The 15638-nt window shown below is 42.7% G+C and overlaps 1 protein-coding gene across 1 annotated transcript in view; it reads right to left on the bottom strand.

Moving 5' to 3' along the window:
• The window catches only part of igsf3 (immunoglobulin superfamily, member 3), a 114681-nt gene that overhangs the window by 83780 nt on the left and 15263 nt on the right, over window positions 1-15638 (bottom strand). The window lies entirely within an intron of this gene.

Raw genomic sequence — 15638 nt, forward strand, 5'->3', positions numbered from 1 at the left:
AAGTATCTCTGTAGAAAGCCCTCTCTCTCTCTCTCTCTTTCTCTCTCGCCTCTCAGAAGCTGTGAGCTCCACACACATCGCCATGCAAACGCTGAAGCTTCAGCCTCCGCGCGATGGTGGCGGACTTTGACAGAGCGGAGAGCGAGCGAGAGGGAGAGAGAGAGAGAGGCACCACAGGCCGCTACTTCCAAAAGATCCTGTTCAATCTGGAGCCGACGCTCCCGGGGCGAGGACGCGCCATCTGTGGCCCAGTCGGGAGAGAGAGAGAGAGAGCGAGAGAGGCAGACCCGTATTTTAGAACGCACTCCGCAGCTCGGCGGAGCTCCCCTGACAGAGATGTAATTACGCTGGATAACATGATTGCGCTTTTGTCGTCGAGAGGTTGACGACGCGTTCGATTACGGGCGCAAAAAAAGAGGAAACAAATACTTTTAAATAGCCGCGGAAAATTGACACGAGCTGAAAATTAGGCGGAGGTACGAGCGGTTATTTGACCCAGAGTGTGTCATAATATTTTCAAACACTGCCGTTCAGGGAGGGACTGCTCTGAGCACGACTTCATTTCAGAAAACAATGCGCTCACTCCGCAGCACCTGAGCGGGGTTTGATGACTCAAATTTTCCCACAAACTGTCTAAAATATATTATCTTACGAGACATTTAGCCTTTTGTTATATTAAGTCACCTTTCCGGTCCATGCGCTCACTACTACAAATTGCTGTAAATACAAAAAGCAGGCCTTTATGGATTGCGTTACAAAATTTTTCATAGTTATATAAAATGGCAGGGATTTTAGTGCATGCGGACTAGACAAACTCCTGAGAAGCCATGTATTTTGATGAGCCAGTAGATACACTAGCTTACTGAGCATACACTACCGCAACCCTTAAGGAATGATTACATATTCACACATCTTACAATAAATATTTATAGAAGTGATATACTTTCAATGCGAGCTTGCTCTCTGCAGTTCTCATTTTTTAGCCTCTTGTTCACATTCCTTAACGCTCATGACTCCACTTCCTAAAGTGCACTGCTTCTCCACAAAGTTAGCTAATCAGGAGGGTTAACTGAAATAATGACATTTTAAAACGTTCTGACCAGATAATGGAATTCTAGCTTTTGGTAGCTGAACCTCAAAGTCAATGCATGTCTTATTTACCATAGCAGGCTGGATATCTACGCATTATGCAGACAAAATGCACAGTTTTTATCGTATGACCTTTTACACTATGAATTCCCTGTTTATAATCAATTGGTTGACATTTACACTATGAAATTCCTGTTTACAACCAATTGGATGGACCTTATTATGTTTAGAAATTCCAGTGTATTGGTTGGTTCCAGCTGTAATATTGGAATAAGGATAAAACGTATTGAAATCCACACATTGTCATCAGTATTTTTCTGAGTATTGCAGCAGAAAACCCAAAACAAGATAAAACAAATATCATTCAGCAGAAGTAAGGCAAGGTGCCTTGTAAATAAGCAGATAGGCCGTATATCTGTTCAGTTCTAGTCAGGCCACAGTCTCCTTCTCCTCACTCTAATGTGTTCAATGTTTCAATCTCCCTTTCCACACGGCGTAAAATCAGCTCTAACCTGAGTCAAATGGCACCCCTAATTCAACCCCTCGACCCCCCTCTGTTATCCACGCCCTCTGTCCCTTTCCGACTTATCCCCCCCGTCCCTTTGTGATCCATCCCTCCTGTGCTTTTCGGATCCATCCTCCCTGATCCGCCCTTCATCCCTCTGCTCAGTGCCCCGTCCCTCCCTCTGATCCACCCCTCCTCCCCCCGTCACTTTCTGCTCTAGTGTCTTCCTCAGTCCAATCTGCCTGAACTCACAATAATTTGTCCCTCTGTCCCCCTCTGACCTGACCCATCTCTCCAATCTGCCCCTCCACTCTGATCCGTCCCCCTGTCTCTCTCTCTCTCTCTCTGAGAGCCTACACATCCCGTCCTCCATCTTGTCAGCGACAGGCCGGTGACAGCGAGACAGCAGTCACGTCACTCACACCTTCCAGTACACCGCGGCTCCCGAGCCTCAGCGGCGTGTTCCGGCTAAAAATACAGACCCAGAAAACACAGGGAAACGCAACGCGAGTGGCAGGTTTACAGAGAGCGGAAAGGCTTGTTCCTCCGTTCCACGGCGCCTCTTCAGAGGATAAAATAAATAAACAACAAATAAATAATTCAAAAGGGAGGAAACCGCTACAGTCGGAATGGAAGATCAGCCCAAAAACAGATCCTCTCAGCGCAGGCCTCCTCTTCCCTCACAGATTTTTGTCACGGCCGATTGAAGCTGCAGAAGAGAGGAACGGGAAGTTTGGTCGTTAAGCGACATTCGTTTTTTTTGATCAGCGCTTGTCACCTCCGTATTTCTGGCCTACTTCTTCTCTTTTTCGGAGATCTCAGCGATCTCTTCATCGCGAGCTTCGCCGCTGGCTCCCGCGCCACTGTTTACGGCTACAGCAGAGAGACGCCACGCAAGAATACGCCGAGCGTAGCCACGGATCGGACGCAACCGCCACGCCCAGACTTCCGAGGGGCGGAGTTCGAAATTCGCCAATCTGGGTCAAAACCAATGTGATGGCTTTAAGATGGGGGGATTAAAGAGGCGGAGAGCAGCAACTTCTCTGGAACGAGAAAGGCCTTTCACTCCCTTTAACACTCAAACACAACGGGCTTTACTGGATGAGAATCTGCATGTTCTTTATGAAAATGCTGAATGCTTACATAATGTAGTACATCATATTAGAAACACAAAACATGTTTAACCCCTGTAGTAGCACGTGAAAGTATCTTTTCTCAAGCGTACGAAAGCAAGGTCCAACCTGGGTTTCAAACAACTTAACTGACAGCTAGATTTTGAGTCCATTGCCTGCTACTACTACACACAGATCCCCACTGCTAATGGGAGCAAGGCCTCAGGATCTGGCAGTAGAGGCACACCTATTAAAAATGTGTGTGCTTATAAGGAGAAGGCAGGGGATGACTGCAGAGAGCTCAGCCCCTATCTTAACGGCCATGTCAGCATTTGTCTTTTCTTTTGTAGTGCTGAAAGCAATGCGGCTTCTGTGGAAGAGGCCTTAAAAGCAAAACGCGCATTTGTTTCTGTGAGCTACTGAGAACAATGACATAAAAGGCCGCATTAAAAATGAAAAAAATAAAATCAAAAAACCCAAATGTAATTAAGTGCAACAGTAGTCTTTTCTAAGGAAAGGGTGTGTAGGTGTGGTGAAGATGCAATGTTTCATGAGAAAGCGCTGCCCGGCTTTTTTTTCGAGCATACCTAATTTAACTTTGTTTTATCTTTTTGTTTACTTTTTAAAAATATATTTTTACTTGTGCAAATTGCTTATAAGGTGAGACAAAAACACATCCGTCTGTGTTTCTGTCTGTATTCACCCAACACTGCCCTGGCCTACGGCTTCATCTGCCCTTGTCAGTTTCTCCAATCACATTTCAAAAACCCACAGAGTCGGAAAATTCCATAGAAACGCATCAAAGTTAAGATATCAAGATTTATTTCAAAGCCAGGCCCAAGAGTGTAGCTTCAATGTGTCTCTGTACAAAAATACCACCAACCTCCTGGTCTCTCCCCCAGGTTTGGTTCAAGTGTTATCAGCCATTTGAGCTGCCTGTTGGCATAAACACTCCATGCAGACGTTTAGGGCCACAACCATTCCTGGGCCATAAAATTCAAGTTGAATTTTTTATTTTTTTTGGAACACGTTTAAATTGTACAGCATTGTTATTTATGTCGGATCCCCCGTTCACAATTGCTGCCAACAAATTGCCAATAATGACAATTCAATAATGACAAATGAAAATCTAATATATAATATGAAATAGGTAAAAATTCCCTTAGTAAGACACGTATACATCAATCTAAGGCACTGAGAAGAGCAGTTTACGGCTGAAGAAATGACAGCACTGTCAAATCAAATGTTTCACTTTGACAAAATTTTTTATCCACACAGAAATTTCCTTTCCTTAGATCCGCTCGGACAGAAGAATGGAAACTTTGCGAGCGTTAATAGGGCGCTGTGAAAGAAATCTCCTTTTAGGGCTATATCTCACACTGGCTTTTCTGACAGGGCTCCCCTCGGTCGCAATAACCAGAGCACTGGAATACACCAGCAGAGCCCGAGGGTTTACGAGCTGGCCACTCGGAGGGCGGGGGAGGGGTGGGGTGTGCGTCGGGGCGGGGGGAGGAGGGGGTGTGGGTCGGGGCGGGGGGAGGAGGGGGTGGGTCGGGCGGGAGGAGGGGTCGGGGCAGGCGGGCAGGCGTTGGCGGGGGATGAGAGCAGCAGCAGAAACGGACAGACAGGAGAGCACAGGAGACGGTCCAAGTCGCCTCTCACTTCATCAGCAGAAAAGTCTCTCCTAAAACCATGCCGGTAAACATGGGGGAATCCAGCGCACTCTCTCGGTTTTAAAGTACCTCCCCCGACTGTTTGTTTTCATCGACTCGCCATGCCAGACGGCAGGCGGGAATCCACTCCTAATCCCATATAAGGGTGTGTATGAGGGGGGGTCTGCAGAGGCCCAGCGCAGCCCCACACTGCAATGAAGTCTAAGAGGCCTCTCGAAACCCCCGGGGTCATTCATTAGACACAAGAATTAAGGATATTCCCGGAACAGAGAGGCTGCAGTCCCGGAGAGGACAGCCTCTGCAACAGTACACACCGCCGCTCTCTCCTCAATTACCAAGCTATTTACAGAAAACAATAGGGCTGCCATACACACCAATCCCAGCAGCTCAGGTGCTGCAATACTGTGGAATAACATAACATCCGTTAGACTCAGGTTTATGGAACTGTAGGTACGAAGCTCTAGACCTGACAGCCAAGGGCAGAATTCTGGCTGAAACACCACTGGTAATAAAGATTACTTTACATATATCACACTCTAGATGTGTGCAAAATGTACAGGATTCAAAACAGAAATAGAATATCTGTTGTGTCTTTCTGGGCAAAGGTGTCTGCCAATTAAATTAACACAGACAAAATATAGCAGTGTGCCAAAGTGTACTTTCTTGGCTGCGAAGTTCATCTCAGGGTCAGCAATTAGCTTCACTTTAAACCCTTTTAATTTGTAAATTGTCAAGATTATTTGATTTCTGAGACTAAATGAGCCCACATTAGCATGCCCTCTCTCCAGGGTTCTGACCAATCAAAGTCATAATTAGCTCTTCTGTCAAATTATCATCAACCTCCTTCATCAGCTCATATCTCAGACTCCGCTCATCAGCTGTATCTGCTTTGATAGTGTGATCATCCACCAGCGGTAAAAGCGGTTTTTACTGCGCTAGCGATTCAGCTATTGAGCCAGTCAGTCATTCAGTCGCTTAGTGAGCGACAGACGCTAACACTACTAAAGCCGTTTCCTCCTGTCACTAAGCAAACAGGCCCCGCATTAAAATTTTTATTTTTAAAAGCACATCGCACTCATTCATCCTCACACGGCTCTACCATTTAATTTCAATGCCGTCCGCCTGACTGGCGCCCACGTAAGACGTGATGAACGCACACGTGCAGACCTTCAACACACATTCCTCTTTTTGGAGATCCCCATAGTGCCTCTGTTTGATTACCTTTCACTTTTATTTTTCTTATCCTAAAAAGAACAGGATCGGGAAACTCTGGCTTTGCAGAGGTTAGGTCTGAATAGTGTTCACTGTGTGAACTAAACTGTGTTCTTGGCTAGAAACAGCTGTACAAAATAAGTATGGTATCTTACTGAACCTGTGTTCAGTAGTTGTCTATGACCATGATAAGCATCTGCCAAATAAATGTAACGTAATGTAATGAAAAGTAAGGAGCCCAGCGTGCCCGCTGATACAGAAAGGCGGCCCGAAGACCGAGGGATATCCAAAAACGAAGAGGCGGGGCCTGCCTGACGCAAGACTCCAGAAACACAGGCCTTGTACGGAAGGCGTACCGTACGCTGCGCTGCTGGCCGCAATGAACCGTATTAATAATTCACAAAGAATGGTCTTTTTAACTGGAGTTTGCTGTTCCCTTTCTCCCATTCACCTCCATCATCCCAACAGTCAATGACTATCCAATCCCCAGCTGCAGAGGGAAAATATTTAGCTGGAAAGGCTGTTCGGATGAAAAATGAAGGAAGTCCTGCACTGAGCTGTGCTCAGTGAATCAGGAAAATGGTCGGAAATAGAATGCATTAATGTCCTTATATTTTATTGTGTGTGTGTGCATAGTTACACGTGCTACAGGATTTCAATTTTAGTTTATTGTCCACCTGTCCTGACTCATTGGCATGACCATTTGTCAAGATTTCCACTATTAGTCGAGTCTTGAATTCATCTGAAACTGTTTTTGCTATGATTGGCCGAAAAGAGATTTATATGGAATAGGAACATATGAATCACTGCTGCGTTCAAGGTCTGTTTAAAGGTTATTTTTCTATGCATGATTTTTTCTTTTGCTGTGATCAGTTGAAAGGGATTAAGTGCAGCAACATTCTTTTTAAATATGTTGCTGTTATGGATTGCCTTTGAGGAAAGTGATCTGTATAAAAAGCTGCTTCTCTTTGATGTTTTCCAAGGGTATGATGCAATAAATCCACTTTTAAAAATAATTTCTCTATTCTACTATTCTCCATTCTATTAAAACTCTCTCACCATTTACTTACTGTCCCTCAAGCATTCAGAACAGAAAATCTGTTGAGAAGAATACACACTTCAGATTCAGAAAACTAAAAAAGAGTGTTTTCTGGAGAAGAATGCTGATACTCATTTTTGTTTGAAAACAAACTGGGGGGAAAAAGTGCAAGACACCCAGAGGCTTGCTCAGGTCCATGATATGTCCTTCAACATAATTTAAAAGGAATAAATGTTAGAAATACAATGACACAAAGGAGAGCCTTCCCATCTTCCTGTGCTTTACTGACAAGCAAGAAATTATTAAAGGCACAGCATGATTGCAGACATATTACACACATCTAAATGATAGTTTGAATCATTTTGAATTTAATATGATGATAATGTTTTCTAGAATTCACAAATTTCCAAACAAACTAGCTAAATAAATTAGTTAAGATAAGGAGCATTTATATTTTAGTCGTCAGAAGTGCAGTGCTCATAATTGTATGGCTTTATTTTCAAACAGATCGTTTATCTGAGAGACTTCAGGCATTTTGAAATTTCAAGTCCCAAGTCTTAATATAATGACTTAATACATACTGTACATGTTAACATTCTTCACTAATGTTATTTAATGCGTTTAGCCTATTGCATTTTAAACAGACTGAACAGAAGAGTTTCAAAAACACAAAAATGTCAATCCCAAAAATTGAATCCAATAATTGTAAGCTCTTGATTTCTGTTAATAATGAGTAAAATAATGTGTAAAGCTCAGTATGCACTGGGCTTCTGTTACTCTGACTAGTCCATCAAGGCCACATTTGAATCCTCAACCAAACTTGACTTGCAATGCTCCACCATACAGGGTATGGTTCCCTGCCATGAAGTTTAAGCGGACTTCCATATTTTGCAGCAAACTTTCTTAGGAACCTGAACAATTCCATTAACTTTCAGGTCAACCATCAGTATGAAGACATCACGTCTGACTGTGGCTGAAGCCGTTGTACTGAGCGGTGGAAAATAAATTAAATTCGAGCGCAGGAGTGTCTGTGAGAGTGAGATCTTGGGTTGCAAGCCCTGCCAGGGTGAAGTGAGAAAAAATAAAAAATAAAAAAAACCTGTGACTGGGTTCTAATGAGATGAGATGACACATGCTGGAGTGCCAATGCTCCACCAGTTCCTTTTGTCAAAGTTGTTAGGTACAGCATGTCACGAGAAAAACTTCCTCAAAAATGAAAAGAATTAGAAGCACGTCATGATGCGGCAAGATGAGACAAGTTGACAGAATTTATCTTCTGTCTTCTGTTCTAACTATGTTTTTATATTATTTCTGGCTTTCACGTCATTAGACATACACCACATGGCCAAAAGTATGTGGACACCCGACATTCAACATCTCATCCAAAATTGGCATCAGTATGGACCTGCTCCACCCTTTCCTGCTATAACAACCTCCACTGTTCTAGGATGGCTTTATACTAGATGCATTGCTGCAGCAATTTGCTTCCATTCAGCCAGAAGAGCATTAGTGAGGTTGGGCACTGATTGGGTGATTAGGTCTGACTTGCAGTTGGCTGTCCAGCTGGTCCCGAAGGTGTTGGATGGTGTTGAAGTCAGGGCTCTGTGCAGGCCAGTCAAGTGTGACAGAGAGCAGAGGTTGACTAGAGTGTTGCGGTCTCCCACCTGTCACCCCAGCAATGTGCCGAACAGCCTGACTTGATTTATTTATTAACTTAACCTTCACTTAACCAGGAAACCCCACTAGACATAGAATCTCTTTTACAAGACTTGGCCTAGAGGGCAGCACAATATGCTCTTCTTGGCCCCACTGCTGGGCCTGAACCACCCACTGTGCTGCCCCTGCATGACGTTGGAGTTCATAAAGATGTTAGACACTGGCTATTGGGACATATAAGGACACGTTTAAAAGTCATTTCAAAGGTATGTACTTCAGAACCAAAAGCCTGAGACAACATCAGTATTCAGTCATTCACTTCAATAAACCTATTTTTAAAAGTGAATAAACTCATTGTGAAGTCAACTCATGTTGCAGGCCTCTGGCATTACGTTAAGAGGAAAAGGACACAAAGCTGCTTGCTACTGATGACACTTTACTGTTAAGCAGTCAACAGTATGTGTAGAGGAGTGGTTCATGGGAAATGTAGTTCATAACAGCAGCATTCAGTTTTTTCCTTTCGGATTGATGCAATTTAGCCTTCACGAGCATATGGGAGACGCAGATCTTCTGGGGCTTCATGCGCTGATGGAAGAGTGGAAATCTGGCTCAAGGGCCTACTGTGGAGTGCTGAAGAGAATACTCTTCCCTGACTAGCACACACGCACAAATGGGCCACATCTGGCTTCGTTTAGACACTCTCAACATACATTAATTCAACAACCATCAGCAGTGAGAGGAGACTGAATGTGATGTTTGGATAATGCTTTGGATTGTCCACCCCCCTATTTTGGCGCATTTGTTGTAAACAGTAGATAGCTAAATGTGAGAAAAATACTTCTAATGCCCAAAATGCTATCCAATATTTTTTGTCACTTTGTTGTAAACAAAATAAACTGTATTTGGGTTCAGATAAACAAGCCTGAAAAAGAGTACACTTGTCGACCATTTTATCAACATCCGCACATTCAGGCACGTTTGTCACATATCTAAAAAAGGCACGTGGTCACTTCACCAGCCTTTAGGAGAGAGCGCACTGTGGTGGACCAAAATCTGAAGTTCCAAATATTGCATTTGAATGCTTCTTACATTAACCCCAGCTGGAAACTACTCATAAAACTGCTCACTCTAGTCATTTAAAACACAATCTCAATAAATGGTCATAAACAGAAAAATCACTGCCTGCTAGAAGGCCCATTATCTTTTCATTTTCTCATGAAAAGGGTGGGTGAAAATGGAAAGGATAATGCTTAAATCAGTTTTGAAGAGGGTAATTTCTTTCTTGCTTTCCTTTCTCTAAAATATAATACAGTTCCTGACCCAACTTCTATATAAAGTAATACTCTTTAAAAAAAATCTTATGCAAGCGACACATGGTCCAGACAGGATAAAACATAAATATAAAAAGCTTGTTCTCCCATTCCCTAAATCCAAGAATGACTAATTACTCCACCCGATGACAGTCTTTCAGCCAATATCACAGGCACATTGGGATATCTCAGTGTCAGATATAAGCACACACAGGCACATGGGGATATCTCAGTTAGTGTTGGTTATGATCACATGGCAGGCACATGGGGATATCTCAGTTAGTGTTGGTTATGAGTGCACACGGGCACATGGGGATATCTCAATTTTTTTAATGACCACATAAAAAAGCTTCTTATAAGATGACCGGAACAGTCCTGGCCTGCTAGTTAACTAACAGATGTGGTACAGGGCTCACACTACTCCCAAAGGGGTCGCCAATTAATCAGTCACTTCAGAATTGTCAGTATACAGCATGGAGCAAAACAGCTCACAAGTGGATGTTCTCTGGTCTGATAAAGAAAGCCATACTTTTTTTACAGCAGTCATGCATTTAGGCAATGCCATGTCACGAGGACAACCGGGTTGCCTCTTCTGTTGCCTTTCCTTCGTCTGAGTGCTGCTTTCCGGCCCACTGGAGTTGTATACAAACATATTACACTCAAGAGCAAGGAGGGCAACTGCAGTCCCTCTTGTTTAGCTCCCAGTGTGAAAGTGGGATAGATGACTATCCTGAATGAGTTTTCTTCACTCGAAACAAATGAAAACTTGGGTTTCACTTCCTTTGCTTAAATCTCCATTACTGTTCCAAAACCACTATAGCGATGGTCAAATGAAGCATCTGTCTGGGGGAATTAGGCGATTTATGGTATACTCTATGCCAATAAAAATATGTCGCTGGGAAACGGCCAAGTATTCAGTAAGCACAGAACAGATCCATCCATTAACAGGCTCTGGAACATCTCTCACTTATTTCATTTACAGCACACAGATTCTATAGATGTTGACCATATGCAGTCATACTGGTTAATCTAACCTAGCAACAAGTAAAACTAATCCCTCTCACTCTCGCTCTCGCTCTCCCACTCCCCCCCCCCCTCCCCCACCCCACCCCCTCCACCACAAGTGAAAGAATTCATACACATGCCATCGTTGGTTTGTGGATCTCTGAACCTTTTCAGGCAGGACTTAACAGACTCTGAGCCACTTCAAAGAGCTGATTGTTCTTGACTGACTGTCTGAAATCACAACCACCCCTTTTGAGCTCTCAAACCTGCAATCTCAACACAGCACGTGCAAGCATAAAACAAAAAAGCTTTTAAAAAAAGCACTGAATTATTTCACATTAGCAGTTCTATTGTGCAGTCATCTGAAACAGAAGAAGTTCTTCTGTGTTTTAGCAGATGTCTTCGGCAGACCGCATGACCTGTTACACTGTGCCAGCTCCCTCAGAGGTATTTAAGCTCAGTCTAAGTCAAAACATACCTCCGCCTCCCCCGTCTATTATTCAACTAAATTAACTTCCACAAAATGACATATTTAAGATTAGAAATATCAACTATGACCACTTCTATCGTTTTCAATGGAAGTGAAATAATTAACCCCTTCTTCCCCTCAGAACCCACCCACCCATCCTAACTTGATACTGAAATACATGCAACAGGTACACACACACAAGCGGGCACACACGCACACGCACACACACACACACACACACACACAACTTGTTTTCCCTCATGAGCACACTTCTGAGTGTAAATGTCATCTAAATCCTCTACAAACAGTGATGATGTCCTCTTGACATTTTCAGCTGTGTGTTGTGCTTGATAATGACAGAATATGCATAATATCCGATGACAGAAATGACAGAGGATTATAATAGCTGTAAAAACACTGCAGGTCTGTGTGCATATACCTGTGAGGGGAGGCTAGAGAAAAACACAACAGAAAAAAGGCATACTAATAACCAGAGTAGAGTTTTTAGAGGGGGACCCTACTTGCACTGTGGGAGTGTGTCTATGATCACCTTCCTAGTAGGGTTATCACATAAGTCTGGCAACCACACAGGAGGCATGCTATTCGAGGAGAGGAAAGCCCCGCAAACAAACTTCCCACAGCAACATGAGGAGAGTTAACACAGGCCTTTAGAAAGTCTTAAAGAGGATTATGTGGGGAGGGAGGGGTGGGGGATAAAACACTAATCCAATCAAGTGCATCACATCTCTTATCCATAGCAAACACATCCACGGCTTCATTACCATCTGACACGGTTATACTGATCCTCCTTTGGGCAATCTCAAAAAACCACCGCAAGCACACCTGCACAGGTGTGCTTCACAGCGTAACTGCGGAAACGGCCAGGCTAGGACACGTCACAAACGGATGGGCAGGAGAATCAAAGCATTTCGGCTGGAGGGGCTGCAGTTGGGCTATTAAACATGCTCTTCACCCCCATCACAGTGCTCACCCAGCTCTTTTTATCCTCTGGCTTGCAGGTACACAGAGCTCACTGGCTGTGCCCAAATCAGTGCCTGGCTCTGCAGGTACGGCTCTGTTGAAACGTCCAGAGAGACGCACGCACACCAACGCAACAGCTCAAGGTGCTGAGTCAAAAGAGCTGAAACTGTGAAGGAATGAGACTCGCACACCAAGATTAAAGTTATAATTCAGCAACAGTGTTAATGTTTCGGATGTAGCAAGCCTTCAACAGAACCATCTGATGAAGGCTTAGTATAGCCGAAACATTAACACTTTTGCTGGATTCAAACCTTAATCTCGGAGCATCATATCAACCGTGCGAGTCTCATTCTATCACACTGCTGCCTGGTGAGGAATAAAAATCCGGGGCACACATCCAAGGAGCGGGTTCCATGCCGGTCTACAGTGGAATATCGAAAGACACTGCAACACACAGGGCGCAGAAAAACACCGACCAGACTGCTGTGACAGCTACAGAGGCTCAGCAGGGGTAGAGCAGGAGAAACATGGGGGAAGAAGTTGAGCATTTCTAAACTTTCTTTTTTTTTTCATAAAACTTTATTTTCAAAAAGAGTAGTACTGAATTGTACTGATATTATCTGATATATACAGCTTGGATCTTGGGCAGTTTATTTTGACCTCTCACAATCTTTGTCGCAGCTGTCCACAAGATCTTTTTCCAGAACTCAGTAGGCTATGCTAGGCTACAGTTTGCTCTGCAGATACTTCTTAGCAAACTGTAACATGGCCATCCTGATTTTGTAGCTCATTAGTGGTTTGCATCTAGCAGTGTAGCCTCTGTAGTTCCTTTTGTGAAGTCTTCTGTGGACAGTAGTCACTGACACGTCCATGTCTGCCTACTGAAGAGTGTTTCTGATCTGTCGGACAAGTGTTTGGGGAGTTTTCTTCATTATAGTGAGAATACTTCGGTCATCAACTGTAGAGGTCTTCCTTGGCCTACCAAGCCCTTTGCGATAATGGAGCTTACCAGGAGCTTTTTTTTTTTTTTTTTTTTTACATGGAGCTTTTCCTTATTTCTCTGCCTCATAATGGCAAATGCCAATAAAAGACTCGAAATGCAACCCAAAGCCTAGAATCAAGACTAGATACTGAAAGATCTCTTATACCAGCACTGCAACTGAACACATCTGATTAAATCAGAAGCACCAGCGAAGCCATTTGTCCCAAGCGTTATGGTGCCCTGAAATTGGGGTACTACATATAAAATGTGCTGTATTTTCCACACGGTGAAACCAAAATGCATAAAAATACCCTTTAATAAAAGCTGAGATTGAGAACTTTAACTACTTGTGAATTGTTTGATTACAAATTGAAAATTGTGGATTACAAATCAAGGAAATGTATGTATTTGTCCCAAACATTATGGAGCTCACTGTATATATTGCAAATCTTAATTTTTATAAAGTTCCATTCCATTACATTCTAAATGGAAAACTTCAGTCTACTACAAGGCTTCATCATTTCACTATTACCTAGGGAAAGAAATGTCACTTTTTGCAATTTTTTCAATTATTTGTATGGCCTTTTTTTTAATCATGAACTTTGACTATTCATACTTTTTCTTTTTAATGGGTGAAGCTTAGCAGACTTCTAGATGGCCTAAATGGGAAGGGTAGTCTCCAAAGTTTATAAATAGTCTGATTGTATGGTTTGTGAAGTATATTTAGTTTCTGTTTTATTTTTAAATTTTCACATACCCACAAAGTCACGAAATTTAACTGACCATTTTATGAAAATGTTTTATAAACTGAGGAGGAAGTCGCTAAAAGTACCTTCCCGTTTCCTGTAAATCTTTTATATGCTAAAGAAGTCCCTCAGTTTAGTTTCCTGTTTCATGTGAATGTTTTATAAACTAAAGAAACTCTCCATTTAGCTTTCAGTTTGCTTAAATGTGCAGTACAGTAAATGCACGATGTAAAGTAAAACAAAGACACCCTTTACACAATTTCCTATTTTCATTTCAACGTATGAAATTCTACAATTCAGCTTCTGATTTCCAACAATCTCTTTTCTAAGACCGCTGCCCTGTGTGTAGTATTGACACCCATGACCTCTTGTTAAAAAAAGTCTCACAAGCAACAGAATCTATTTGTTTCTACCAAATGTAACAAAAGGCTATTTTCTCGTCTGCCCAGCAGTAACAAAACAGTTGCAGCTGGAGCCAGATATCCAATACCTGAGCTTACAATGGGGAAGTGAAAGCTAGCGAGAGAAGACAAAGGAAGTTTACACTGTACATTGTAGATAAATTGCCCGTTGACAATCGGTTCTGCTTTTGACAAAATATTAAAACAAATGTATAGGAAGAAATGAGTAACAAGACCAGGAAGACCGCTCATCGCAGCTAGAGCACAGCATGCAACCTATGTTATCCTAATGTACACATATATATAATATACTATCATTCCGCAGATTGCATCCATGTGTGTACAGTTCTGGTACCCGATCTATGATCTTGGCATTAAGACCCTTATGTGAATATATGCATATGAACATTTTGCCAGTTGTACTCCCTTATAGCCTGAAGTTTCCAGAAGGCCACCAATTACAGTCACAAGGAAAACTTAATCAATGCGTTTCCTAATCAACGCTGCACTTAAAATCTGCTAATTGATTTGAGGACAATGGTGCTCATGCATAAAGCACTCATCACAGTCATGTTATTGATTGGTCTGTGGAGGATCTCATAAAATGTCAACAGTTTGCTCACCTCAAAAAATCAAAATGGCTAAATTTACCATTTACGCACGTTCGTCTCTGAGCAAATTACAACACCACATGCATGTGCAGTATCATGACTTGCATCACGTTCCCGGGAGTGTGAATAGGTGATGTTGTCCATTCTGCCCTTTGCCTTTCAAGCGCACTCTACACAATACTGAAGTGAAAGTTTCAGAGCTGCACAAGAAGCTTTAATGGCCTCTTGTTACACATTAATAACGTGAGGCAATTCGTCTTGACAAGCGTTTTTACAAAATGTCAAAAAAAAGGGCCAAGGTCAACCAAGTAAAGGCTGTTAAATACCTTCTATTGAGTCTGAACTAAACAGATAGCACTTATTACTTTAAGAATGCAATGTGCGCGCAAGAAAGTATGTGACTGGCTAGAAAAGCTATTGGCTTTGAATGAATGCTCATTGGTAATGCTTGCTTATTGCGCTTGGACACGACAACGTATGTATACTTTTAAAAAAAGGCAGATGAAATGATCCATTTAGATAAAATTAGCCATGAAAAAATTACGTGGTAAATTATTATTTGATACCAACCCACTGCTCATTTTCAATCAGTGGTGTTAGAAGGGCTGTCAGGGCACACAACTACCTGAAGGCAGAAGAAGAAAGCATCCTGAGACAAAGCTCTGCATCAGTCTGGCCGAACACTGAACTCCCCCCAGTCACAAATCATCCTGCTGTCCCACTTCATCACCCTGTGTTTCCCTTTTGTTATTCTGGAAACATCCGTTCGCCTCCTGACAGCAGGGACCTGCACCGTGCCAGGAGCGAGTTAACCGGCCGCGATTTATGTGCCCCCTGAGCCACCGTA

Source organism: Anguilla rostrata, chromosome 15, assembly GCF_018555375.3.
Source record: "Anguilla rostrata isolate EN2019 chromosome 15, ASM1855537v3, whole genome shotgun sequence".
NCBI classification, from domain to species: domain Eukaryota; kingdom Metazoa; phylum Chordata; class Actinopteri; order Anguilliformes; family Anguillidae; genus Anguilla; species Anguilla rostrata.